General features: G+C 44.6%; 1 protein-coding gene across 1 annotated transcript in view; it reads right to left on the bottom strand.

Annotated features, from left to right (window-relative positions):
• Positions 1-723: 723 nt before the first annotated feature.
• Positions 724-27,243, bottom strand: part of LOC122733417 (structural maintenance of chromosomes protein 6-like) — a 33,882-nt gene continuing 7,362 nt past the window's right edge. The window contains exons 2-6 of the transcript XR_006353840.1: positions 8,074-8,164; positions 6,815-6,851; positions 2,767-2,833; positions 1,410-1,603; positions 724-770 (exon numbers count right to left, since the gene is read on the bottom strand). The gene's annotated coding sequence lies outside the window, so the exon portion shown is untranslated. The remainder of the gene's footprint in view (positions 771-1,409; positions 1,604-2,766; positions 2,834-6,814; positions 6,852-8,073; positions 8,165-27,243) is intronic.

Consider the following 27,243-nt stretch of genomic DNA (forward strand, 5'->3'; position numbering starts at 1 on the left):
GTGAGGGGGAGCGGGGAGAAGGGGTGACGTGCACCATGTCACTCCCTGGGGTCAAGCTGTGTCTCCCAGCAGGGCCCTACACCCAACTCTGGAGGTGCCAGGAAGCCCTTGACTCACTGCAAGGACCTTGTGTACATAATTTGCATTGTCTCATTCGTGCATATGCTGCTCCCCCCAAAAGGAACTAATCTCCTTGAGAACAGGAATCCTTTAACTGTATCCTTAGCCTGGAGCCTGACCTAGGGGAGGCACTTAATTATGATTAATGATCTACTGACAAGACACAAGATTACAGAGGAGGAAAAGGAAGGCATGAGGGCTTGATTAAAGTGAGAGAGCATAAATGCCTAGACAGACTCTCTCCACAGTGGCTCTAACTTTATGTTAGTTCAAGGTTAGATCCTCTTTAGATTGAATGACACAGAAATCCTCATTTAGACAATGAGCATATTGGAAATTTGGGGCATCCAGGTGGCTAAGTGGAGAGAGTGCTGGGCCTGAAGTCAGGAAGACTCATGTTCCTGAGTGCCAGTGTGGCCTCAGAGAGTTAGTAGCTGGGTGACCCTGGCCAAGTCACTTAACCCTCATTGCCCTGCTTGAAGAACAAAACAAAAACGAAAGAGCTAAGGTAAAGAGATAGTGGCTGAAGAATGATCTTACCTGTGTGTGTGCATTGTTCGTCCAAAGGCAGCGGATCTATAGGAACCTGACACGGTCTTATATCCTGCTGTTCCCACATAGCCACCTCTAAAGGCACTTTATGGAAAAATCTAAAGAACATTTTTGAGAGGAATTTTAAACAACGTTAAAAATGAGCAGTGGCATCTATATAACCTTCTTCTTCCATTCATCATAGACCACCCTACAGAAATGAGGTAGACAAACATCCTTTACTACTTGCCCAAATAATTATTCAGCTGAAAATGACCCAATTAAAAGCAATTCCTCTTCTCTACAACACTGGCAAGTACTTTCAATGTAAAACGCCCACTTTGGTTGACTTCATAAGGATTAGTTCCCTTTAAATGGAATACAGCTGCAATTAGGCATAACTAATATTTTGGCTTAAGATATTATCCATTAGTGTTAAAAAAAATCCTATCAAGTCGATGCATTTTTGATATCAGGCTGGATGATGCTGGGAAAAGGCATCTGTATGACATGGGGCACTACCACCCTAATTAGCACCAGTAAGGGAAGGAGAAATGGGTGGTTTTCTTCCTACTGGTACCAGGGCTCACTATGACCCCTGTGTTCAGGAAAATCTAGAAATGAAAGGGAAAGGCCCATCTCACATAAACCCATGTGTATATAGTTGTGTTATCAACATTTGGATAAAATATTTAAGAACTGTGGGAAAATCAGATCCTGAAGTTGACTGGCCAATCTAAACGTGTGCCAACACTTACCCTTCCTCAAGTCTAAGCAATGCATGATCCAGTCTATGAGTAGAGCAGTTTTCTGTGATTATACTTGATGTCAGTAACAGAAAAACAAGTCCCTCATTTGAAAAATGTTGCTGTAAATTTTCATGAAGAATCCTTTCTCGAAATGACGTCACTTGGTCTGAGTTACGTCTTAATTTGTACCATCCAATCACATTCTAAGGGGAGGGAGGAATCAAACTTAAATCAAGCTAGAAATGTACTACCACCATGAGACAATAATAAATAGCAAAATATTCAAAAACAACCACCACCATTTAGAAAAAGTGTTGACAAACTTAAGGATTGACATATATGCATTTTGTACATTCCAAAACTGTAAATGTTGGTTTGTACGTAACAATATTCCTTCCAAAACAACCCCAAAGGACTAATGATAAAGCATATTATCCACCTCCAGAGAAAGAACTGATATTGATTGAACACAGACTGAAATATGCTATTTTGCACTTCCTCATTTTTTTACTTGAGTCTTTTTATGTAAAATGACTAATATGGTAATATTTTGCATAATTGCACATGTATAACCCAATTATACTGATTGCTTGTAACCTTGGGGACAGGGGAGGGTAGGGAGGCAGGGAATGAGAGAGGGATAGAATTTGGACCTCAATCTTTTAAATAAATAAATAAAAACTAAAAACAAAGAAATTACATTCAGTAAAGGATATTGTAATCATAAAATAAAAAAATAACGATAAAAAACCAATATTCTTATGCATTCCTTAGACTGCCAAAAAAATTCAAGACAGAAAAAGAGGTCCTACTTAGGAGGTTAGGGTTAAATAAGGGACAGTGAGGTCTCCCTCACTTGAGGTATTTAAGCCAAATCTGGATAATTACACTCTCTTACAGGCCAACTACTCTAAGACCCTCCTTTTGCAGGTGAGGAAACTGAGGCTCAGGGAAATGAGGTGACTTGCCCAAGGACACCCAGTTAAGAGGGGGATTTGAGCCAGGTCCTCTGGCTCTGAGCCAGTGCTCTTGGCACGAGGGGGAATCCCTCAGGTCTGGAGACCCCTTTGTGTTCTAGCCTAACCCTCCAATTGTGTGGTAAAGGGGCCTGCCCCTCAGCTTTATATAGCACCTTAGAGTTTGCAGAGGCCTTCTCTCATAAAAACCCTTAAAGGTACAAGGATTTATCTCCATTTGACACACAGATGAGGAATTGTGTTTAGAAAAGCTCAGGGTCTTGCCTATGGACCTCCAGGCCCTACACACTGACTGTGCTGCCTTTCAGCTCTTTCTACTTTGGAGGATAATATGAAGAAAAGTAGAGAATTACGGGAGTGAGTCACAGAGGTGCAGCAAGGCCCAATACCTTTTCACAGCCCAGGATGATCTCCTGCAGTGCCTGCTCATTTACTTCACCTGATGAGTTATAAAAGCTAAAAAGAGGCAGTTGAAAAGAGATTTCAGTAAGATCCCTTCATAAATAGCTCCCTCCATCCAATATCGTATGGTAATTGGTGCTAACCAACGTACCTCGGTGCAAAGCAACAAGTATTTACCCCGCCCGCCAGGTGGGTAAAAGCCAACACCATCTGCCTTGGCCCAACCACACCTCATGAGTCTACCTGACAAATGAGCCCTAGAACATACACAAAGACATCTTCTAAAAGTTTCCAGATTAAGTTACTTAATTCAAAGTCTACCCATTGTTATTCTTTTCTTTAAAAGCACATGTCAACAAATTGCTTTATTTTTAAATTATGATTTATACCTGGCTTTTAGATCACATTTCTTTTTTATGTTTTTATTTATTAATTTTTCTTAGTTCACTTTTTTTTAGTTTTCAGCATTTGTTTGTATAAGATTTCCAATTTCAAATTTTTCTCCCTCCCTCCGCCCTCCCCTAAATAGCAAGCAATCCAACAGACACACACACACACACACACACACACACACACACACACACACACACAACATTAAATATATTTCTGCATCAGTCATGGTATAAGAGAAGAATCAGAGCAATAAGGAAAAACCTCAAAATAGAAAAACAGCAGCACCAAAACCAAACGAAATAGTATGGTTCAATCAGCATCCATATTCCACAGTTCTTTTTTTCCCCCTGGCTTTGGAGAGCCCTCCCCATCATGAGTCCCCTGGAACTTTCTTGTACCATTGGATTGGTGAGACGAATCCAGTCTATCACAGTTGATCAACACATAATGTTGATGATACTCTGTATAATGTTCTTCTGATTCTGCTCATCTCACTCATCTAGATCATATTTCTTTCTTCTTCTTCTTCTTTTTTTTTTTTAGTTAGGCAATGGGGGTTAAGTGACTTGCCCAGGGTCACACAGCTAGTAAGTGTTAGGTGTCTGAGGCTGGATTTGAACTGAGGTACTCCTGACTCCAGGGCCGGTGCTCTACCCACTGCGCCACCTAGCCGCCCCTGTGGCAGGGCATTCTTCCTGGCCGGCCCCGGTGCCTGGAATGTTCTTCTCTCTCCTCATCTCTTCCTCCTGGCTTCTTTCAAGGCCTAGCTACAGTGCCACTTTCTACAGGAAGCTGGTGCCTTCCCTCTGTCCGTTACTTCCAATGTACTGAGTCTAGAGCTTATTCGTAAATCCCTATCTGCACGTCATCTCCCCCACTAGACTTTGAGCTCCTTGAAAGCAGATATTGTCTTTTGCCTTTCTTTGTATCCTGAGCACCGAGCACAGTAGCCAGGGCTCCATAAATTTTGTTGACTGACTGGTATCCTTTTGGATGTTATACTCTTAGAGGTAAAAGAAAATGGATAAGTAACTCTATTATAACTTTTATTTACCCAGCCTAGAGTATTTGCAGTCTAAATAAAACAGGCCTATTAGAGGTACACGTTACCCTCAACCTATGTCAGCCTGAGAACCTACACAGAGCAACAAACACAGCTGAACCTACTGAAGGGTAACTTCACATAACCGAGGTCTCTAAACTCTCCTTGAGTAGTGCCAACTTAACTGTTCACTTGGTGTCCAAATCACAGGAAAAATCACTGCGTGTGTTGTAGACAAAACTGTTTCTGAAGCATCTCGAGGTAGAATGTGATGGGGCCAAGAAACACACAGTGTTCCATAGAAATTTGAGGTCAGAAACGAGTGTCATGGAACTACAACTGAATGTGCAAACAATGCTATGACACACTCATTTTTCCTATCGGTACAAAAATTCATTCAACTAAGCAAGCATTAAGTGCCTACTATGTGCCAGGAACTGGTGAGACCAAGAAAAAACAACACTGGCTTTGCATTCCACTGGAAAAGACAATATGCCCAGAAACAAATAAATACACAATGCATACAAATCTATGTGCAGGGTGTGCGGGAAGGGTACACCCCGAACAAGCAGGCTAAACGGTTAAGGTCTCATGGAGGAAACTGGTATTTGAGCCAAAATTTAGAGATTTCAAGATGAGGAGGGAGAGCGTTCTAAGACTGAAGGACAGTCTGCAAAGGCATGGGGGTGGGAGATGGCTGATAACTCTATATGTATGTTTGCGTGGATGAATCGGAACAGATTTTATTGAGCTTATTTGCCCTTCTCTCTCCTCCCTGTGCCTTTCCATTAAACAACAGCAACAGCAAAAACCCGAGATCTGAAATTGAGAATGGCTGCTCTCTCTCTGCCCCGAAAGCATGCTAAAAGGATCACTTCCCTAATTCCTATCCCCCATCCCACAAACGTATGCCTTGATATGGCCACTCTGGAAATACAGGGCATTATGTATGAGTTTTCTAATACCTCTTCATTCCTGGCAGATCTGCTAGAGTTTGTGAAAATGCTACACATTATAGCTCAGTCCAGCAGCAGGCATAGCAGATAGTTTTTCTGTCTGTTTGTTTGCTTGGTTGTTTTTGCAGGGCAGTGAGGGTTAAGTGACTTGCCCAGGGTCACACAGCTAGTAAGTGGCAAGTGTCTGAGGCTGGATTTGAACTCAGGTACTCCTGAATCCAGAGCTGGTGCTCTATCCACTGTGCCACCTAGCCGCCCCCTATAGCAGATAAAATTATTGGACTTGGAGGCGGTGCAGACCTGGGTTCATATTCTTCCTTGGACACTGACCAGCTGTGTTACTGGTGGGGCCAAGGCACTTGTGATGCAGAAATAGGTAGGATTTTGCACACCAATGAAATCCTGAGTCCTGGAGGAAACAAAGGACTTGATTATCAGTCAGGCAGCACCCAGTCAGCAAGCACTGATGATTAAGAGCTTACTTTGTGTGGGCCACTGTGCTAAGCCAGAGGACAGGAAGAAAGGGGAAAAGCTCAAGCAGCCCACATTCCAATGGGAGAATTAACATTAACATATAAGTGGATGGAAGAGATGCAGAAATGCATGGAAACAACTGGTGGGCACCACACTGGGAAAAGCTCCTGCAAAGTACAAGACTCACTCTTGGTTTTCTCAAATGTGTAATCTTAGGATGGTCACTCAGTACTCTTGGCCTCCATTTCTGCATGTAGAAAATGAGGGGGTTGCTAGAACTAGATGATCTGTCAGACTCTTTCCAGCTCTAAGACTGTATGATTTTGAGGGGATGATGATTCAACAGCCATTTGGTTTGAGTTTATATCTTTGAGGGTTCTACCAGGGACCTGGTATCACCACAAAAGTGGTCAAATCTCTAGCTTCCTCTACCAGGTCCTCATAGCTGGCTAGCTGTGTTGTTGGGGATTTTGCTTTTTTGGTGACTGCTCAATAAATATTGAATCAAGCTATTGGTGGGCTTACGCTTAAGGACAGGTCCGTACCGATGCACATTTTCTCAGCAAAAGTGTTGTTATTCTCGTTTTAGGGGACTGAATGCTTCACTATGGGAAGATGCAGCACAGAGTTTGTATGTAACCTTATAGAATAATGAAACTGTTTTTCCATGTGGTGGCAGAAAGATCCAAAGCAGAGCAGTTTAGAAAATAGGTGAAGAGGTAAAAGGGGAACAACCATCAAAGAAAATATAGTGGGTGAGGAATAGAACTAGTTAGTAGAGAGAAAAGAAAAGTAGTTGGATTAGTAAAACAAACTGGGCAAATGAGCAGGTGGCTGGAGTGACTCAAATGGTGAATGTGAAGGTCTGGGAGCAACTGAATATCCCAGGGAATGGGAGTACCCAGGTTGAATGAGTAAATGAATAACATTTCAAATAATCAGCAAAAAAGAAGCCCTTTTCATTCATTATAAGATGGCTGATAGGCTTCTTGAGGGCAGGGGCTGTCATTTCTTAAATCTGCATATCCCCAGTGCTCGGTACAATGCCTGGCACCTAGTAAGTGCTTAACAAGCGATTGCTTGCTTGATTGCTTGCTTGCTTGCTTGCTCACTCAACATAACACAATCACAAACTACTGGTCAGAGTTCCTCACATATGGTAATACTTACCTGAAAAGCTGAAAGCAAGGAATGTACCTTTGTATGTCTGAAAGGAAAAGATGAGTCATTTTATCTTCATTGAATTAAATTTCTTAACACTGCATTGGTGATGACAAATATGTTCCCAAAGGCACAGTCCTAGCCTGCAATATTTCCCCTGAATGTCAAGGTGTGTTTACCCTTAATTTCATACTTTGGTAAAGCCGCTGTTACTATTAGGGAAGGCTTTTATATATGTCCTCTATGCCCATATTCTGTGGTTGCTTAAGAGATATTTGATTCCATGAATTTGTTGATGCTGGGAACTACTTTTATAATAATAAAGAACTAATACATTCTGAGGAATGCATGACACAAATGTCGATGTACTGATATCAAGCCTGGCAGAGTATACAGGACTGCTCTCCAGGTACACGAAACTTAGTTCAGGTCCCATCTCAAGATACATTGTCTACAAGACTATTGGCAACTCACTGACCCTCTCGATGCTCCAGAAACGCTCCCAAACTGGAAGCGGCAGAGACCCACGTATGAGGAGGGGGCTTTTGTCTGAGAGAGATGGCCATAGACCTCTTTTTACTAATCACCTGCCCCTCATTTATGAATAACCTTATCAATAAAATGATTCAGGGACCCAGAAACTATGACTCTCTCATTTTAATCCTCACACTATCCCCAAAGTTCACCCCACCAGACCACCTTATCTAGGTGCAATTGTTACTGCAACCCCACCACCGCTCCAATTCCAGTAGGACTGGGTGGAGAATAGATTCTTTTTTTAAAGACTGCTGGGGGCAAAATGATGTAGGAGTGCTACCATGATCAAAGTCACTTCCCCAGTCCCTCATTAGAAAAAGTCCGCCTCTCATTAGAATATCCATTCTCTCATTAACTGTTAACCAATCAGAGCTGATTTTCACCCTCAGGGACACCCGCTTTTCCAAAGGTATTTAAAACATTCAGGGACCTCCATTCTGAGAGGAACCACTGACCTCAACTTATGGATTATGTGCTATCGTAATTAATAAATTGATTATTAATAACCCAGAGACTCTGTCTCTTGGCCTTTTCATTTGAAATTCCTTCTGTTCCCTCGTCCTCAGTTTTTCCTACTTTAGCTAAGCTCAGGCTAAGACTTTTAGAGGAAGAGGAAGTGCATTCATTTTATCTGCCATCTCCATCAAAAATTTTTTAAAAATTATTTTAGAATATTTTTTAAACCCATTTATACCGATTGGACACAAAGCAAACACACAGCAGAGACTCACCAATTGTGTAAACAATTTCAGTCTCACTCCACTGAGAGTCTGTAGTGCTCTCGTTTGATTCACCTCTTATTTCCCCAAGAAGAAAACCTTCCTAGAGGGGTACAAAAAAGAAGCAATGTATGAAATCAACTAACATTTACTATGTCTTTACTCATGAATTCATTCCAAACCTGAGCACCTACAATATGCTACAAAAGAGCATCTCACTCAAGCTAGTTGGAGAAAAGGTGTGAATTAGTTAAATAACAGAAGGCAAAATTGTGATAAGGGGAAGATTAATAGGGACCCCATTACTGGGGACTATCATCCATGTCTTGTCCCTATCACGACTAAAATTATGAGAGACATGGTATCTTGGGAATTCAGTCATTTTATTAATATGGCCATCCAGGTTACTAATAAAATGAGGTCTGTTGTCTCTCTCAGACCAAAGACTCCTAATGGCTTGGGGGCAGGAGGTGTCTCAGTTTATATCCCCTTCTCACTGTGGGAGGTCCATCACACAGCAATGAGATCCAGTTGGTTAACAACAATCAAATCTCACTGGGGGACATGACTGGAAGTGGGTTATTTTTAAATGAAGTCCAAGGATGACATCAGAGGACATTTAGGTGGGGTTTAATGTCATCAGGAAAGTCCTTTTGTTCACCCAGACAAAAGAATCTGTCTCCACCCAAGGCTCCTTTTGTGAGCTTGGGGCAGGGGTGGGTTTGATAGAATCTTTCAAGGAGAGCTTGCCTTTGAGTGGAGAGGGAGGGAGAACTAAGAGATCTCTGGATCTCCCGAAATAATGATTACTAATAACTCTTTCTCACAACCCTAACCATGAGGGTGCCCCAAAGTGCTGTCCTCACCCTTCCATTTTTTGTGATCTTCTCAGGCCCCATGGGTTCAAGGTATCATCTTTATACAGATGATTCCTGAATAGATGCCTGTCCAGCCCTAATCTTTCTCCTAAATTCCAATCCCATATCACTTACAACCTTCCTGGGCATCTTGGGCAACTCAAGCTCAATGCCACCAAAACGAACCTCATTTTCTTCCACTTTAACCTACCCTTTTTTTTTTTCCCAAAAAAAAAATTGTTTTGGTGAGGCAATTGGGGTTAAGTGACCTGCCCAGGTTCACACAGCTAGTAGGTGTCAAGTGTCAGAGGCCAGATTTGAACTCAGGTCCTCCTGAATCCAGGGCCAGTGTTTTATCCACTGCACCATCTAGTTGCGCGCCCCCCCCCACACACCTAGTTGTGCATTTCTTTCTTTTTCTAATCCACTGCCCAAGTCTTTTCAGTCTTCTCTCAGAAACATACTCTCTCTCCCCCCCCAGGCTGTCCCCACCCCCTTTTGCTGTGTTACCTAGTTGGTTGCCTGGACAGTTGCATAACCCCTAATCACCTTCCTCCCTGTTTTCCTGTGCTCCTTTTTTCCCCAACCCATTCCACCAGCTGCCCACATAATCTTCCCAAATCACAAGTCTGACCACGCTAATTAATCCCTGCTCAAAAATCTCCAATGGGTTTCCCTGGCCTCAAAGATAAAATACCCACTCAACTTGGCACTTCAAACCCTTTCATTCGGACTCCAGCCTAACTTTCCAGGTTTATGTCACACACATTGATGCACTAGCCTAAATGGCTACTCTCCAGTCCCTGAACTTAAAATGCTCCAGCTCTTACCTGCATGTCTATGAGGAAACTATATTCTAAGCCTTTTAGAATGCTTAGCTTCCTTCCCTACTCAACTAAGGGACAGGTTCCTCGGTGAACCCTTCCTGGCTCCCCTACTCATTAGCATTCTCTCTATCCCTCCCTCCTCAAATTACCTTATATGTATTTCTGTATGCATGCTGCATACCCCCACAAGAATACAAGTTGTTTGAAGGGAGGGGCTCTTTTGTTGTCTTTGGAACTACCTGCACCTGGCTGTTAAGATTAATGAGCTGAAACAGAAAATATTCCTGAGGCAGAAAGTTTCCGAGTGAAAACGATTTAATAGCAAGGCTAGCAAGTTACCATTAAATCAGGTCAACTCATTCTTCAGTAATTAGTGACAAAAGGGTGACTGACGAAGCTTTTTTCTAACAGAAAGGAGGAATCAAAAACCTAGGAAACTTGTTTTGAACATAATTCCACTGGACAAGACGGGTCATCTGGCTAGTTTGCTTCTCCCAGGCTTTCTTCACCCAAATTCTCAAAGTGAGATTCTCCCAGAAGTCCTTGCCTTACTGGTGATGCCTTTTTGTAACCAGAAACTTTACTGGGAAAGAGAAACTTGTGGTGTGTAGTTAGCTGTGAGAAATGGGTGTCTCCTCTCAATGTGGATATAACAGTCAGTCATACTCCCCTGACCCGTTGGTAGCACAAAGGTCTCAGATCCCCTCCTCCCCCTCAGGTTAGCAAGGTCACATGATTCAAGGAGCCCAGGTCTCCAGTAGGTCCTCTCCAGAGTTCTGTCCAGATAAGGAAGTATAAGGTCCACTCCTGAGTTATGCCCATACAAGGAAGAGGGGTGGGAATACTGCGTTCAGATTAGCTAGTTTGGGGGCGTAGATTGTAACCCCGACCAGTGATGAAAAAGGGGAAGGTCCATTCGAGTTAGGGACTAGGGTATAAAACAGGGCCTGCGAGCCCCCTTTCTGGGCACCCACTAGCTGCACACTAGGGTGCCTCCTTCTCATGAGAAGAAAATAAAGCCTTTGTCACCTCGCTGCTGAGTTCCTGAGAATTATTGAGAAGAGGATGGATTTTTCCCTCACATTAGCGGTCACACAAACGACCCGCCCCATCTTCTAGCTGCCCACCTTAGAAGAGTCCATCGCTCAGCTTGGACTTAACCTCCTAGCTAAGGAAGAAGAAGCCTTAGCCACTAAGACTGGAAAGAGGAAAACTTAACCTTCAGTCAAACCCCCACAAACTCTCCAGCTGCCAGAAAGGGGAACCTTGCCTTTCAAAACATTATCTTATTCCTACAAAGATATAAGTCAGTCTCCAAATTATCTGCTGATAAACGATAAGGATTTATCAATCCATTTTTGACTACAGGTAACCTAGACCGAAGAGACTATTTGTTAGTCTGGCTTAGCTGTTGGGCCGAGCTTTTCCTAAAGAAGGGGGCTTAACCCTACACTCAAACTAAAGAGAAATCAAAGTCATCACTACTAACTGACTTTCCTTTTCTAGCACAGTGCTTGCACATCATAAGCTCTCCATGTTTACTGAAGGAATGAATGAAGTAGGCCCATAAGCTGCACCCGGAAGGTTGGATTGAGTCAGTTGGCATTTATCATCGTACCGAATGCATCCAATCCCATGCCTACCTGTGCCAGGCAGTGTGCTAAGTGTCCAGGATATAAAGAGAGGTAAAAGAAAAAAACAAAACCAAAAAGCCCAGTCTCTGCTCTCAAGGAGTTCACAGCCTAATGGGGACCGTGACATTCCTGGTAGGAGAAAGTGTCTGTGTTAAGGTTTGGAATGAGGAATGAATATGTCAGGTTCAGAAGATAGTTAGATACCTAGTCTGGCTAGAGGGGAGAGGTCCTGGCATCCGGAACTGGGACTTTATTCTCTGGGTATGAGGGGCCTCTGGAGCTTGCTGAGGCATATGAATCAGCAAGTAGTTATCAAGTACCCACTTGGTGCTAGGCATGGGGGTTAAACAATCCAGTCCATGCCTTGGAAGGGCAAAGAAAAGGTAAATAGAATTGGGTCCTTGGAGGAGGGAGGAAGTAGGGGCTGGGGTGGGTTAGGAAAGGCCTCAAGTAGGAGATGGTGACTGAGCTGAGTTCTGAAGGGCACCAGGGATTCTGAGAGGCAGGTAAAGAAAGAGGGAATTCGAGGCAAGAGGGGAGAGCTGAGAGAAAGGCACGAAGACAGGGCGTTTAGAGGAACTGCAAGTGGGGCAGCTTGGCTGGAAAGAGGTTGCACGAAGGGGAGAAATGTGTGATAACTGTGAAAAGGAAGGCAGAAGCAGGTAGTGAAGAGGTTTTCTGTAGATGTACATGTCAAACTGAGGAATTTGCTTTTGACTCCAGATCCCCTGAAACTTTTGGAGTGCGGGAGTGTCATGGCCGAACCTATGCTGGAGAGCAGAAAGCCCTGAGGCAGGAAGACCAGTGGGAAGGCTACTGATCTGTGAGTCTTCTAGCAAAGAGGTCCTGAACAAATGTGGGGGGGGGTGGGCAAAAAAAAGGGGGATCACCTTTTATTTTCAAATCAGTCACAGGGGGCAGCTAGGTGGTGCTGCAGTGGATAAAGCACCGGCCCCGGATTCAGGAGGATCTGAGTTCAAATGTGACCTCAGACCCTTGACACTTAGTAGCTGTGTGACCCTGGGCAAGTCACTTCACCCTCCTTGCCCGGGGGAAAAAAAATCAGTCCTTTCCGCCACACCCCTTCTCGCCTACCCCACAGTGAGCTTTTCCTGATGACAAAGAAAAAGTTCCACAACAGCAACTGATTTGGGGGCGGCGGCCGCAGACACAACAATCGAAACCCACAGTCCCCCACCTCTTCAGTGGAAAGAATCACTTCTCCTGGGTCAATTCTCACCGGTCCTTATAATTAGGTCTACGAACATTGCTTCTCCATCCACATCATCTCTCCCAAGACTTGGCAACCGATCAGATTTGGGGGGTGAAGAAGAACAAAGAGTCTAGGCTGGTTCTTAGCTTTAGAACCTGGGTTGGATGGAAGGATGGTGGTGCCCTTGACATAAATATCAAAGCTAGAAGTGGGTAGGACACGATTCAATCGGTGTAATCCTGTTGTCTAAAGGGAAGGGAGGCTAGGAGAGCCCCTTATTTTGAATGGGTTACAAGGTTTCTCACAATAGTTCTTTTTTTTAATCTAAATCAGGGACGCATGCAGACTCTTGGAAATTTAAAATAAATGTAGGTGTGGGTCTACAATCTCTCACCCTTAACAAAGGCCCCGTGTCTTACAGTACTGCTCGGTCCCTTGCTTTTCTTGTGAGTGACTCCTGCTCAAGCATTTCTATTCTTCCTTTCACAAGAGGCCCCGCAACTAGCCCTTTGACCAATCAAGAGGTGAGGCCCAGAAAAGTTCAGCATGCCTCCCTTCCAGTCTCCAGCATTTGGGGCTCTTGCTTCCCCTAAGGGGGAGGCAATGCTAGGGATGCTCTTCCCATACGTTCTTGTGAAAGCCTCAGGAAAAGGGCCAAGAGCAGCCCGCAGAGGCACTTCTCCAGGCTCCCCAAGGCGCGGGGAGAAGAGACGGGCAGGCTGCACTGGGCATGAAGAGAAGCTGGGGGTGGGGGGCACAGGCTGCACTGGGCATGAAGAGAAGCAGAACTTGGGGGGTGGGGGGCACAGGCTGCACTGGGCATGAAGAGAAGCAGAACTTGGGGGGTGGGGAGCACAGGCTGCACTGGGCATGAAGAGAAGCAGAACTTGGGGGGTGGGGGGCACAGGCTGCACTGGGCATGAAGAGAAGCAGAACTTGGGGGGTGGGGGGCACAGGCTGCACTGGGCATGAAGAGAAGCAGAACTTGGGGGGTGGGGGGCACAGGCTGCACTGGGCATGAAGAGAAGCAGAACTTGGGGGTGGGGGGCACAGGCTGCACTGGGCATGAAGAGAAGCAGAACTTGGGGGTGGGGGGCACAGGCTGCACTGGGCATGAAGAGAAGCAGAACTTGGGGGTGGGGACCCAGGACCCAGTGAGGCCGTGTTAGCCGTGGGGCAATGGTGGGGGAGATGGAGAAGCCTGCGATGACTGGCCTGAACTGATGCAGAGTGGAGGGGGCAGGACCCTGAGGGGAGGGGGAGGGGGAGGGGGAGCAGCAGCACCAGCATTTCTCCAAGGGCCACAGGGCCCGGGGCACAGGAGAGTGGCCACCCCAACACCACCAGCACCAACACCTCGCTGAAGCTCAGCCGGGGCGGGTACCAGAGGAGGGTGCCCCTGCCCCCCCTTTCCCTCTCCCCCCCTTCTCCCCCCCCTCCCCCCTCTCCCCTCCTCTCTCCCCCCTCCCCCCTCCCCCTCTTCCCTTTCCCCTTCCCCCTCCCCCCCTTCTCTCCCCCCTCCCCTCTTCCCTCTCCCCCCTTCTCTCTCCCTCTCCCCCCTTCTCTCCCCTCCCCCTCGCCCTCCCCTCTTCCCTCTCCCCCCTTCTCTCCCCTTTCCCTCTCCCCCTCCCCCCTTTCCCTCTCCCCCTCCCCCTCCCCCCTTTCCCTCTCCCCCTCCCCCCCTCTCCCCCTCCCCCCCTTCTCTCCCCTCTCCCCCTCCCCCTCTCTCCCTCCCCCCTTTCCCTCTCCCCCTCCCCCTCTCCCCCTCCCCCCTTCTCTCCCCTCTCCTCTCCCCCTCCCCCTCTCTCCCTCCCCCCTCCCCCTCTCCCCCTCTCCCCTCCCCCCTTCTCTCCCCTCTCCCCCTCCCCCTCTCTCCCTCCCCCCTTTCCCTCTCCCCCTCCCCCTCTCCCCCTCCCCCCTTCTCTCCCCTCTCCTCTCCCCCTCCCCCCTTTCCCTCTCCCTCTCCCCCTCCCCCCTTCTCTCCCTCCCCCCTTTCCCTCTCCCTCTCCCCCTCCCCCCTTCTCTCCCCCTCCCCCTCCCCCTTCTCTCCCCTCTCCTCTCCCTCTCCCCCTCCCCCTCTCCCCCTCCCCCTCTCTCCCTCCCCCCTTTCCCTCTCCCTCTCCCCCTCCCCCCTTCTCTCCCCCTCCCCCTCCCCCCTTCTCTCCCCTCTCCTCCCCCTCCCCCCCTCCCCCCCCTCCCCCCCTCTCCCTCTCCCCCTCGGCGCTCCCAGGGCTCGAGGCCTTGAGGTCTGCTCCCGTGGCCTCACCTCGTCCGCGTTGGAGTTGAGGTGCTGGAAAGTGAGGGCGCTGAGCATGAACCCCGAGATCATCCCCTTTGTCCTCTCGCCCTCCATGCTGCCGGCTCCCTTGTCCTGCGGTGAGGTGCGGTGAGGTGCGGAGTCCCCAACAGGCCTGATGGCTGACAGACGCGAGGGCGAGGCCAGTCTGCACACGCAGCGCCCTGTGAGGAGAGCGTGGACCAGGAGCGGGCTCTGCAGCGCCCTCTGCCGGTGCCGGCGACGCGGGCTCTGCAGCGCCCTCTGCCGGTGCCGGCGACGCGGGCTCTGCAGCGCCCTCTGCAGGCGGCGCCCCCTGCCCTCTGGCCATTTCTAGGGCCCCTCCCTGCCAAAGGCTAAAGCCATTCCCAGGGCTCCTGCCCGTGGTCACCTGGTTTGGTGTATAGCACAGACCACCTGGTGGGGGATGCCGAGGGCTGCTGATGAGGAAAAGGGTAGAAAGGATGGATGGGCTCGCTCGGGGACCTGCCCTGGCTAGAGCTACCAATCGCTCATCAATCAATCATCTATCAATCAATCAATGAATCAGTCAGCAGCCAGCCTGCACCACCTGTTGCTCCTCAGTAGTGCCCCACCCTTCCTGACTCTGCAGAGCATCCCGCCTCAATACTTTCCGTGGGCTTTTTTCCGCAAAGCTCTCTTCCACGCATCCACCCTTCTGTTTCGTGGCCAGGCCCCGTAGCTGTGACAGTGGCCACCATCTGTGACAGGCTGAGATCTGGCATGGCTAGAAACACCCCCCCCCCCCGCCCCCGTGTTTCCCTCTCATCAATCCCTTTGCCATTCCTGACCTTTTTTTTTGGGGGGGGGGGCAGGGCAATGAGGGTTAAGTGACTTGCCCAGGGTCACATAGCTAGTAAGTGTCAAGTGTCTGAGGTCGGATTTGAACTCAGGTCCTCCTGAATCCAGGGCCAGTGCTTTATCCACTGCGCCACCTAGCTGCCCCCATTCCTGACCTTTTGTGCTGCCAAATGAATTCCGTCGCTATGTTTTGTACCTCATAAGTTCTGGCGACCTAACTGCGGTAGCGCTGAGCAAGGAGGTGCATTGAGGTAGAACCGTCGTTTTTATCATGTCGGCTTGACCCACCCAGGAGCCAGTCACGGTTCTCCAATGACTTAAGTCTGGCTTGGTTTCTGTAATACCTGCTTTGTAGATTATGTCTACTTCAATCTGCCTTCAGACTCTATCAGTTCTTTCTCTGCTCGTAGAGAACATTTTTCATCCTGAGTCCTTTGGATCATGGTGTTCCTGGGAGTAACTAAGTCATTCGCACTAGATCATCATATGATGTGGCTGTCCCTGTATACAGAGTTCTCCTGCTTCTGCTCACTTTACTTCACGTGTTCCTGTAGATCTTCCCAGGCTTGTCGTTTCTTACGTCACAAATGTATTCCGTCACCATCACAGGCGGAACTCGTTCAGCCATTCCCAAATCCGTGGGCATCCCCTCAATTTCCAATTCTTTGCCACCCTAAAAGACCCTGTACATCCTTCTCCTTTTTGCTGTTCATCTCCTTGGGATACAGACCCAGCAGTGCTATTGCTGGGTCCCCTTCAGAGACCTTGGGGCATGGTCTGGTCCCTTTCCACAGCTTCCTTTCCTTCATAGACATAGGGAGCAACTCCCAGAATCTGCTCTATGGTCGTTTCATGCTAGGCTGGACATCCTTCTCTTGTGGAGATACTTTCCCATCTCAGGCAGGGACGGGTTAACAAAATGGCTGTGAATAAAGGGGTCTAGTCTCCCAGATGATTTAGCACTTTTGCCTAGCCTGTGTGAAAATGAGTAGGATTGTCACCCTCCACTTGCACTGTCTCCTGAAACCTAATGCCGGTTTGCTGGGGAAGTAAACCTAGGGCCACTATTCCTGTAGGTGGAGAGATCAGAGGGAGAGAAAGGTTTGTATGCCCAATATTTTCTCTGACTCACGTAAGGGAATCCCTTTGGCTATGCTGTTTTTGCTATTTGTAGTCCCCACGATGTATGAGACTTCTTAACCTGTCCTAAGAATTCCCCTTGCAATCTATGGCCGTCTTAAGCTAGATTCTATGGGAGGCATGGTCCGGCGATCTGTTCAGCTCAGAGCTAAGGACAGGAGGCTGCTCTACCCCACTCCCCCCAAAAAGAGTAGGGGTGGGTGGAGGCTTACTTCAAGGAAGCTCTCAAAAGAACAGTTTCTCCTCTCCTTCTATTTTCAAATCTCCAAACTTTTATAAACTGGGGGAAAGGCCCCCCTCCCCTGTCTGTCTCTCACTGTTGGCCACAATCAAAAGACAGAAAGAGATCTTTTGAAATTATGCTTTTCTTTAAACTTTAAACATAAATAACAAAAGGAGTGCCTTCAGGCACACACAGAGACACAAAATACAAACACAGAACACACAGTCTCAGTGAGCAAAAATTAAAGTTTAGATGTAAAAGGTACTCCCTTGCTTCCCAGGATTACCATTGACCTCACCTATCTCAAGGTTAATTCCTTTTTTCTTTTTCACTCAGAACAAAAGCACCTAATTACTTCCTCTACTTAAGGAAATCCCTTTACACACATACACAGAGCTTAATCTATCTGATATGTCTATCTGAAAACCTGGCAGTAAGACTCATAACTTTTATAAAGTTCATATTTTCAAAGCCATGCCTCAGTTTCCTTTTTGAAATCCTAGTCCTGCAAGAAATTGTTCAGCACATGCTGCTAGAGTACTTGGCAGATGCCCCCAAAGTTACCCCAAGTTTCTCAGGAGGCACCCAGGTAATCTCGTGTGCACAAGTTATCCCTCAATCTATTCCCATGGCCCATCTGAGGGGATCTTGTCCAATAGAATGTAATAGAACATTTTCTATTGACATAAACCCTCTGCTGCTGAGAGAGAAAATTCAAAGGATGCAGCACAAGCACTTAAAACAGACATATAAACCTATCAACTTACTCAGAGATTTAACTGCGGGTAAGAGGGGCAGAGTCAAGTCACAGCCAGAGTCCTGACAGAAAATTTCCCCCTTGTGTTCAAATTTTCCACTTAGACCAATTCTGATAAGAATTTGAGTTGCAGAGCTCTGCTTCCTTTGTGGGCACCAAACTGTAATGAATGAAAAGCCTGAGAGACAGTTCCTGGGTAATTAATAGTCAATTTATTCATTCATGTAGCTGACAACTAATAAATTGATGGTCACTGGATTCTCTCTGTAACCAGAGACAAAACCATGGAGATCATTGAATGCTTAAATACCTTTGGAAAGCGGGGTGCCCTTGATAGGTGGAAATCAACACTGATTGGTAATCAATGAGGGGGTGGACATATTAATGAGGACCCTCCAATTCTTTGGGTGACCTATCTCCCCCTTCCCAATCTAAGTCCCTTCAACAAAGGCAGTGCCAGAGATCCTGCTTCTGATGCTTAGTACCTGATTGATCTTAGATGAATGATTTTTAATTTCCTTGAGCCTCAGTTTCTACATCTGCAAAATTAAGTGGTCACAGAAAATGATCTCTAAGGGCTTTTCTAGCTGTATATATATTTTATAAAATTCTAATAAACCCTGTGACATTGGGATGGGGGAAAGGTCTAAAACACAAGGATACCCATTCTCTGGTAATTCTGAGAGACAGAGAGAGGTAGAGACACAGACAGATACACAAAGAGACAGACACAGAGACAGACAAACAGAATGTACAGGTGACCTTGCATTATAGGAGGGACAGCATTATAGGTGTAAAATCAGAAGGCCTACTGATTCCCAAGGGCCAGGCACTGAAAGGATAGCCCCCCTCCTTATAAGGCAATGTGGCACAACCAGAGTCTGGGACTATTTTTCTGACACCCTGTTCCAAAATCCTGGCTCTGACACTTAGCCAAAGTATGCCCTTAGCTAAGGTACTTCCTTTCCCTTGTTCTCAGTTTCCCTATCAGTAAAATGAAGTCATTTCCCTAGAGTTCATTCAAATGACATTTGTGAAGCTCCTATCTTATGCTCAGGTTAGAGGGAAATGACAAGAACCAGTGGAATTATGGGAAGACAGAAGGTGAGACATGACCAATAAGGCCTAAGATCTGAGATGTCATCAATGCGGATATTCCTTCCAAGGATGAAGATCTAATTGATATGGGAAAATGGGGTACGGGTTGGGGTTGGGGTTCTTGGGAATTCCTCTTTAAAGAATTACACCCTCTTGCACACAAAAGCAGTTAGAATAAGGTGGTAGTTTATTTAGGGGCAAGGGAAGGGAAGGGGGCGGGAAGGGAAACCGTGACAGAAATCCTTGGACTTCTCATGGGGAGATAGGCACAAAGCACATGGCTCAGAGGTACCAAATCTCCTCGAACAGGAGACTGGCAGGTACTTTTATAGAGGCCTGATGGGGGTGGACCATCTGCCTGTGGAAAGTTCCTTTAGTGAGGGAGGACCATCCCCCACTGGGGGTAGCTGGGGAAATTGGGTGAGGGGTGGCTACAGATCCCTCTTCAGGACACAAAGGCCGCAGCCACACCCAAAGTTATCTCCCCAGGGTAAGGGAGATGAAAGGTGGGAATCCGAAGCTAGCTCAGTAGGATTTGGTTCAGTTTATCTCTCTAGGCGTTATCTGTCCTCTGGTTTAGCCTCTCAAGGACAAGATTCTTTGGTGTGGCCCAGAGAACTTCTGGGGTGCTCTGCACCCCATGACATAATGCTCCCCCTCCCTGTGTGTCCTAGGTCACTCCTCCATGTTCTCCCATCAGTTCTCCAGAGAAGGCCCACTCAAATCCTCTTAGTATTCTCCACTTCTGCAGGGGAGTTCAAGGATTAGAACTATGACAAGTACAAAAGAAAGGTCTAAACAAACTACTTCCAGGGAGGGGGGGGGCTCACTTCTTGTTGGGGTGGGCAGGCAGATTGGGAGGACTTCATGGAAGAGGTGGCACTGGAACTAGGCCTTCAAGGTCCAGAAGGATTTCAGCAAGTGGAATTGGTGGTAAAGTCCTTGAGGCTCACAGGAACAGCAAAGGGGAGCTTGTAAGGACATTAGATCATCTAATTCAATCCCCTCATTTTCAAAGGTGGGAAGTGAGATCCATAAAGTGACACAAGGCAGTAATTGCCTTAGTTAGGATTTAAACTCAGATCTTCCTGATTTCATATACAGTACTCTATTATACCATGCTGACTTTAGGAATTAAAAAAAATGATGGGTAGATTTTCCATTTCTTACATTATGATTGTCATTCCATGTATCTTTCCCCTTCTTGCAGCAGTCTTCCCATAGGACAAACAGTATTTTAAAGAGAGAAAATAAATGTCCAAACTGATCAATATATGGGAAAAGTCCAGAGACATGTGCAATGTGTAACACCTGCGGACCTGCCAGCTCCACAAAGCCTTATTTTGGGGATGTCTTCTCATATTTCTTTATTCAAGTTCTATTGAATCTTTTTTGTTTTTTTGCTTTTGTGGGGCAATGAGGGTTAAGTGACTTGTCATGGGTCACACAGCTAGTTAAGTGTCAAGTGTCTGAGGCCAGACTTGAACTCAGGTCCTCCTGAATCCAGGGCCAGTGCTCTATCCACTGTGTCACCTAGCTGCCCCAATGTTTTGTAATTTTTGCCAATTTGTATTTTATAAGGTGAAATTTCAAGGTGGTTTTGATTTGCATTTCTCATTAATTATATGGAGTACTTTTTCATGAGGATGTGAATCTTACAATTCTTTTGAGAACTATTTGTTCATATTCGTTGACCATTTATTAGAGAATAGCTATTATATTCATTTAGATTGAAATAAAATATTATATATGTAACATATTATATGTATGCTATATAATATCTTGTATACCAAACCCTTATCTGAGAAAGTCAATATAAGGCTATACTCCCCCCTTTATACCTCTTCTTATTCGATGACAATGTCTGTGCAGAAGCTTTTCAGTTTCTAGTTCCTTCTTCTACTTTCAATACAGTATTATGTTCTTTCAGTTACTCTTGGAGATGAATACATGATAGGACTCTAGCCTCAGAAATGGATTGAGATATCCTTTACTATTCCTACTTAGAAGAACCCAATAATTTTTTTTTTTTTTTGGTGAGGCAATTGGGGTTAAGTGACTTGCCCAACATCACACAGCTAGTAAGTGTTAAATGTCTGAGGCCGGATTTGAACTCAGGTACTCCTGACTCCAGGGCCGGTGCTTTATCCACTGTGCCACCTAGCTGCCCCAGAACCCAATAATTTTTAAGAGCCTCGAGGAGCTGATAGTCTGCCCTCCAGTCCAGTTAAGCTGCCTCAGTGGCTCACTGAGTAAGCTCAGTGCAGCCTGTCCATCCCCAAAGGGGAAAGAAACACAAGGCAGAGGACACAGATTCCTCTTATAGCACAAGACTCCAAATAGTTCTCTGGCCAGGTATGGCCATTCTAGTAGGCTACCTGGGGGCCAAGGGAGCAGCTGAACTACTTGTTTCCTGAAAATCTAAGTGCTTTGACATTGGACACATCCTGACATAGGAAACAATGAAGCCTGTCCATAGGGCTGACCTTTCATGTAGGTAGAATGGGTGTGCCTGGGAAGTGTGATGTGAGGTGCCCAGAAAGTACTTGCTCTCCCATCCCCAAATCTATCACTGACCCATGTTGATTCATTATTACATCAGAAAACAAACCTAGAACTGAAATAATTCACGAAGAAGTTTATTACATTGTCTGACAGAGAGAAAGACAAAAAAGGGGTGAAGCACTCATCCCCTCCCACCCCCACCCCACCCCCCAGTCTGTGTAAGTTACATGTCATATAGGATTCAAACAAAGAAAGCAGGAAACGGAAGCTGATTGGCTAGCATGAAGCCAGTTTCCAGATAAGACAGGTGGCTTGCTTGAGTTGTACAGCAGGAAGAAGCTCCTCCCATCAGATCAGTCTTTGAATGGGAATGGTTTCTGGTCAGCATAACCTAGGTCCAGAGTTAAGCATTAAACAAATCTGGTCTCTAAGCAAGTCTGGTTTCTCAGCCACATAGGGATAGGTTCAAACAGTGGAAGAACAATTTCTCAGTTTTATCCCTTTGGGGCTTAAAAGCCAGCATTCCAATAAGAAGCAGATCTTATCTAAAGCTTGACAGAATTCCTTCAAGGAGGGATCTTTTCCCAACATCTCAACTGAATACACATTAGGGGCTCTAAGACAGGGGTTTGGACTTACACCAAAAAACAAGTGCATTACATGATATAGGGGGATTTATTTCCAAGATAAAGATAATGAAAGAATATACGTGGCCACAAGTATCACAAAAAGATTGTTTTTAAAAGACAAATTCACAGTCCCATGTTTCCTTCAATGTCAGAAAAGTTGAACATAGTTAAGCAATCACAGTCTCATACATTCCTTAAGGAAACCAACCTAATCAAAGTCTTTAGGTAAATGAAGTCCATTAACAAACTACATTTAATCAGCTTAGTTCATCTTGGGTCTTGACTGTCCTATGTAGCCATGTGATACTTGGAAATATTCTCCTTGGACATTCTGGATTAGTCATCATTCTGAAGGCAGTTCTGGAGAGGTGTTCCTCTTAAATTCGGTTTTCTAGTAACAAATTCACATGGTAAAACCCAGTTCAAACCTTATGGAACTAACCTTATGCTTGTCCTTTTGTCATTGGTCTTCTAGAAACAACTGAAACCTAACTAATACATGAACGTTTAACTATCAGTGACCCAAATTCACAATAGTCAAATTAAAAACAGTAAGATCTTTCACACTTGCATCCCATTATAGGAACCCAGAGTTGTTTAGCATTGCAACAATAGCCCAAAGCTCTATAACAATAACAGAAAGTAAAAAGGAAGGACATGATTATATCAGTATCAAGACTGTCACTTCAAAGGCACAGACTGACCTGATATAAGTAAGCATAATAGGATAAAACTTCTTTAGCTGTTTGGTTTCAGGTAAGAGTCAGAGTTAACCTTTATTTTGGAATAACCAATAATGCAGCAAAGTTTCATGTTATCCACAGGGTATATAGCCAGGCTCAAGATTTAGCAGGGAAGAAAATTTCCTGTTCAGAAAGGAAATAGCACAATAGGGAAACTGAGTCAAGAGGATCCTATCATTGCATTAGCAAGGTAGTCCTCTCAACCTTCCCAGGCACAGACATCCACCTGTACCAGTTTTCAGATTGTAGGACCTTTGAGCAAGCACATGGCATTTCCCTTGAGTCATGAATTATTTATTGGCAGATTGACAATTCACACACTCATACCTGAAATCAAAACTCAGAACAATATCAAATTAAAGTCCGAATGGATTTTTTCCATGTTGTTGCAGTAACAGTTAACAATAAGCACATACAAGCCTTATCTTATTCATCCTTTCTAGTTTAAATCCATGCTCAAGCAGAAATCAATCATTTGAAATTCAGAGAATAATCACATTCTATGATTATACAAACAGTAAATACATTGTAGTTCACTCAAAATCCAGAAACATTGGCTACTGTAAGTCTTGAAGCTGACAAATATCCCTAACTGCAAAAAAAAAAAAAAAATCTGAGAGCTATCAATACTAAGTTGGCTCAAAGACATAACACTTTCACAATTTTCATAAGTAATAGCCAAACAATCTATCAAATAAAAACCACCCTTTATAAAATAAACTTGTAAGCCCCTTTACTTCAGCTGTGAGAAGCCCTAGTTTCCCATTAAACCATTTCATCACTTTAGAGTTAATAAGATTTTACAACCTCATTAAGGCTAAAGACCCAGGGGACAGAAAATCTTGCAAGTCCCCAAAGAATTTCACAGATGTGGTACTTTCACAAACACTAAGTATTTTTTTTATTAATTTTAAAGCAAAATACACCCAATTAAACACAATATTTTTTAAACCATAATAACAAGATTCTATCAAAAGACAAATGAATTTTGCAATTATATAACTGTATCACTCTCTGGGTATTATTTTTCAAATTAACAGCATTTCTTATGCAATGATTTCCCCAAAATCACAATACAAGAAAAATTAAAAGCCTAATAAGATAAACAATATGGATTTTTACAACATGACACAGAACGTTTTGCTAAGCAAATAACATCAACTTGGTTGAATGCATTTCAGAATCATCTTACATAGAAAATCACTTCATCTATCAATTTGGCATTCTATACTAATCACATTACAAAAACAGGATAGAGGAATTACATTTTTTCATTGTTATTCATGCTGTTTCTAAGTATATTGCCTTAATGCCAAATATCAAATATATTTTCCATTAAGGTCTTATCTACCTATAGAGAGTCAAATATCATAATTATAATATAAGAACACATCTCACTTCAAATTAGTCTACAGGACAAATTCAAACCAAATTTGTATTTACAGTCACAGTTATTAAACAGTATCATTTAAAATCTCAATTTTGCCAAAGATCATTAGCTGCCAACATCTCAAATGAGCTAGCACACTGCTTTCAGCTAGCTCCATTCTAATGACTTATGGTGGTAGTCTCGTGTTCTCATTTTTTTTAAATGATTAAAAGTGAGGAAGAAGGTAGCTCTTCCTCCAAGAGGGTCAGCTCATGGCACTCCTTTCTGGAAGAGATGAAGAAAATTCTAGTCTGGTAAGCCTAAGGCCTAGCCTGTTCTAGCTAGATGGCCAATGGAAAGAGGTGCTCCCACCTATACAGTAGGGGACCACAGAATGTCTTTTCCCAGAAGCTGGTCATTAGCCTCTCCCATGTGGGAGACTCTATGCTACGTGATCTAGGCATGAATAGGGCCCAGTTATATTCCCCACCTCCCTTTTGGAATGTTTGCCATCTTTGGCAAATAGGCAGGGGTACATTTTGAACACATTTCTTGTCCCCAATTCAGTACAGTTTTCTGGGGAGCAGTGAGAAATGCCTTTTCACTCACTTCCCTAGAGTCATACATTAAAGTGTCTCAAATCAGTCAATGTTCCATTATCATATACAATCCCACATGCACATGTGCAGATAAAAATCATTATTATCCCCAAATACAAAGTTTTACAGATTCAACAAAACAAAAACAATCTGACAAAGTAACCAAATATTTCAGCAAACTTAGCCTTAAACTTAGCTTTAGAGCTTTTCAAAAACCACAAAAAAATAAAAAAAAAAAGACCAAAGGCTAAGAACACTGGTTTCCCATCTCTGATGGAAACCTGGTCTACGATGACCATTCCAAACTACATGGAGTTCTCCCAACAGGGATCTGGGACCTGGAGTTAACTAATCATTACCTCTCTCTCAGATAAGAAAACTATCTTAGGTGGAAAATCCTCTATGATTTCTTCAATGCAAAAAGTCATCTAACTGGGATCTGAGCCAAAAAGAAGTTCCTTTTTACACAGGACATATCACAATTCTCTAGGAGTCCCTGTATCATAAGCAATCCCCACAGATGTCCTCTGGGTTTTTATTCCAAAGAGCCCTCAAAATTCCCTCTATGTACCTTTGCCACTGCCAGGATAATCTATATGTAATTATAAACATACCCAACAGGACAGTAAGACAAGAAGCAGCACAGAATGTCAGCTACTTGTAGATTTTAGGCACAGGAATTCTTCCCTCCAACCCACCAAGAAGTTGTAGGGCATCTTTTGTCCCATAGAAAGACAAGCAATCCAGGTCTATTTAAATGCAAAAAATAACAGGAATATTTCTAATAGGCAGTAACATTCGAGAGATTCTAGATTTCTCCCATTAAACCTAGCATTTGAACAGGATTCCATGATAAAATATCAGCATTTAAACAGTCAACAAAATGAAAACTTTGCAGAATTAAATCAATGGAACTGATCTGTGAAGGAACACACCAGAAGAAAAAAAAATCAACTGTATAATTATTGTCCCCCACCTCCCCAAAAAAGCCAATTTCTCTAGTATCTTGAAGTGTAGGATATCTAAATAAAACTCCCCGCAGGGGGGAATCTATGCAAATATAAAGGGTCCAATTTTCTCAGACAGAAGACCCCACATGTAACAGTGATTATTCTACCAGGTCCCTGCTGCTGCCTAAGGACAGTCATAGTAGATTTCACCCCCTCAGTGCCCACCCCAGGTTCTCCAGTACAACATCCAGCCTGAATCGTGCTTCCAAAGTCATCATGGTTCAACTGGGGGTAAGGTGGAGATTCCATCACTTGTGCCTAGAACTGAAAAGGAAAAACAAGACAGAAAACAAGAAAATACCAAGCCCATTTGTCAGGGCCACAGGTTAATAAAGGAGAAAGTGGAAGGCAGCTCTTGCCCCCACCCAGGGCAGACATACTGTGGGTGGACAGGACCTTCATCCCTTTCTGGCCATAGTGGAGGAAAGTAAGATTGTCCTTATCTGGTAGTTTTAAAGACTGAACCTGTTCTGGCAACATGGCCAATGGAAAGAGGCTACTCCCACATACGTGGTAGGAGAACACAGAATGTCTTCTTCCAGAAGCTGGTCCTTAGCTTCTCCCATGTGGAAGCCTACATGCTAAGTGATCTGCACATGGCAGAATCATAGTTATATAAATTCTTCGAAGAGAGATGAGTTTATAAAAGATGGTTTCAAAGTACACTTAAAATTATGAACACTATACTTTTTTCAAAACAATACAATAAAGGAAATGTATCTTCTAGTTCTCTTTACATTTCAAGGCTTAGCCATATATTCTACCACTTCTACTACTTGGTGGGGGGAGTATTTTTTAAAACTTCTGAAATATGTGTAATTTATTAAATATTATTTGTTCAAAGTGGTAAAATATTTACATGACTTATGATATTTTGAGAAAATTATATATGTATATACACATACATATATATATATATACACACATATACACACACACACACACACACATAAAACCCCATTATGAGCAAATAGCACAATCATATTAAATTAGAAATCCTGAACCCTTCCTGTGTAGCCTATGCCACTGGCAGTGAGGCTGCACTAGTATAATCAAGGGCATGACATAGACACCCACCCCAAACCCTTTATAGTGCCATGGAGTGCCTGGCTCCACGCTGGGAAAAGTCTGTCCGGGCCTTCATAGCCAGAGTGCTTCAGAAGCAAAAGCCTGCCAGTGGCAGTAACTGGGAAGCATATGCTCTACAAAGTTCTATAATGTCCATGCAGAGAAAAGTAGGTGCTAAATTGCCTGTGTCAGGCCAGAGACCTGAAAAACAAAGGGAGTGGTGACTAGGTCACCAGGACAAGAAACTGTGCATGCGGGGGCTTTTCAACATTCTACCAAGTATGAGGGAAGAACACAGCATCCATCTGGGGCCTGTTCTGACCACCCAATAGTTACTTGGGGACAGAGACATAGATTAGTGAACCATGAATTGTCCAGCATGGGAGGAGGCTGAGATGCTTTGGGATCCAGCT

This window comes from Dromiciops gliroides, chromosome X, assembly GCF_019393635.1.
Source record: "Dromiciops gliroides isolate mDroGli1 chromosome X, mDroGli1.pri, whole genome shotgun sequence".
NCBI lineage: Eukaryota > Metazoa > Chordata > Mammalia > Microbiotheria > Microbiotheriidae > Dromiciops > Dromiciops gliroides.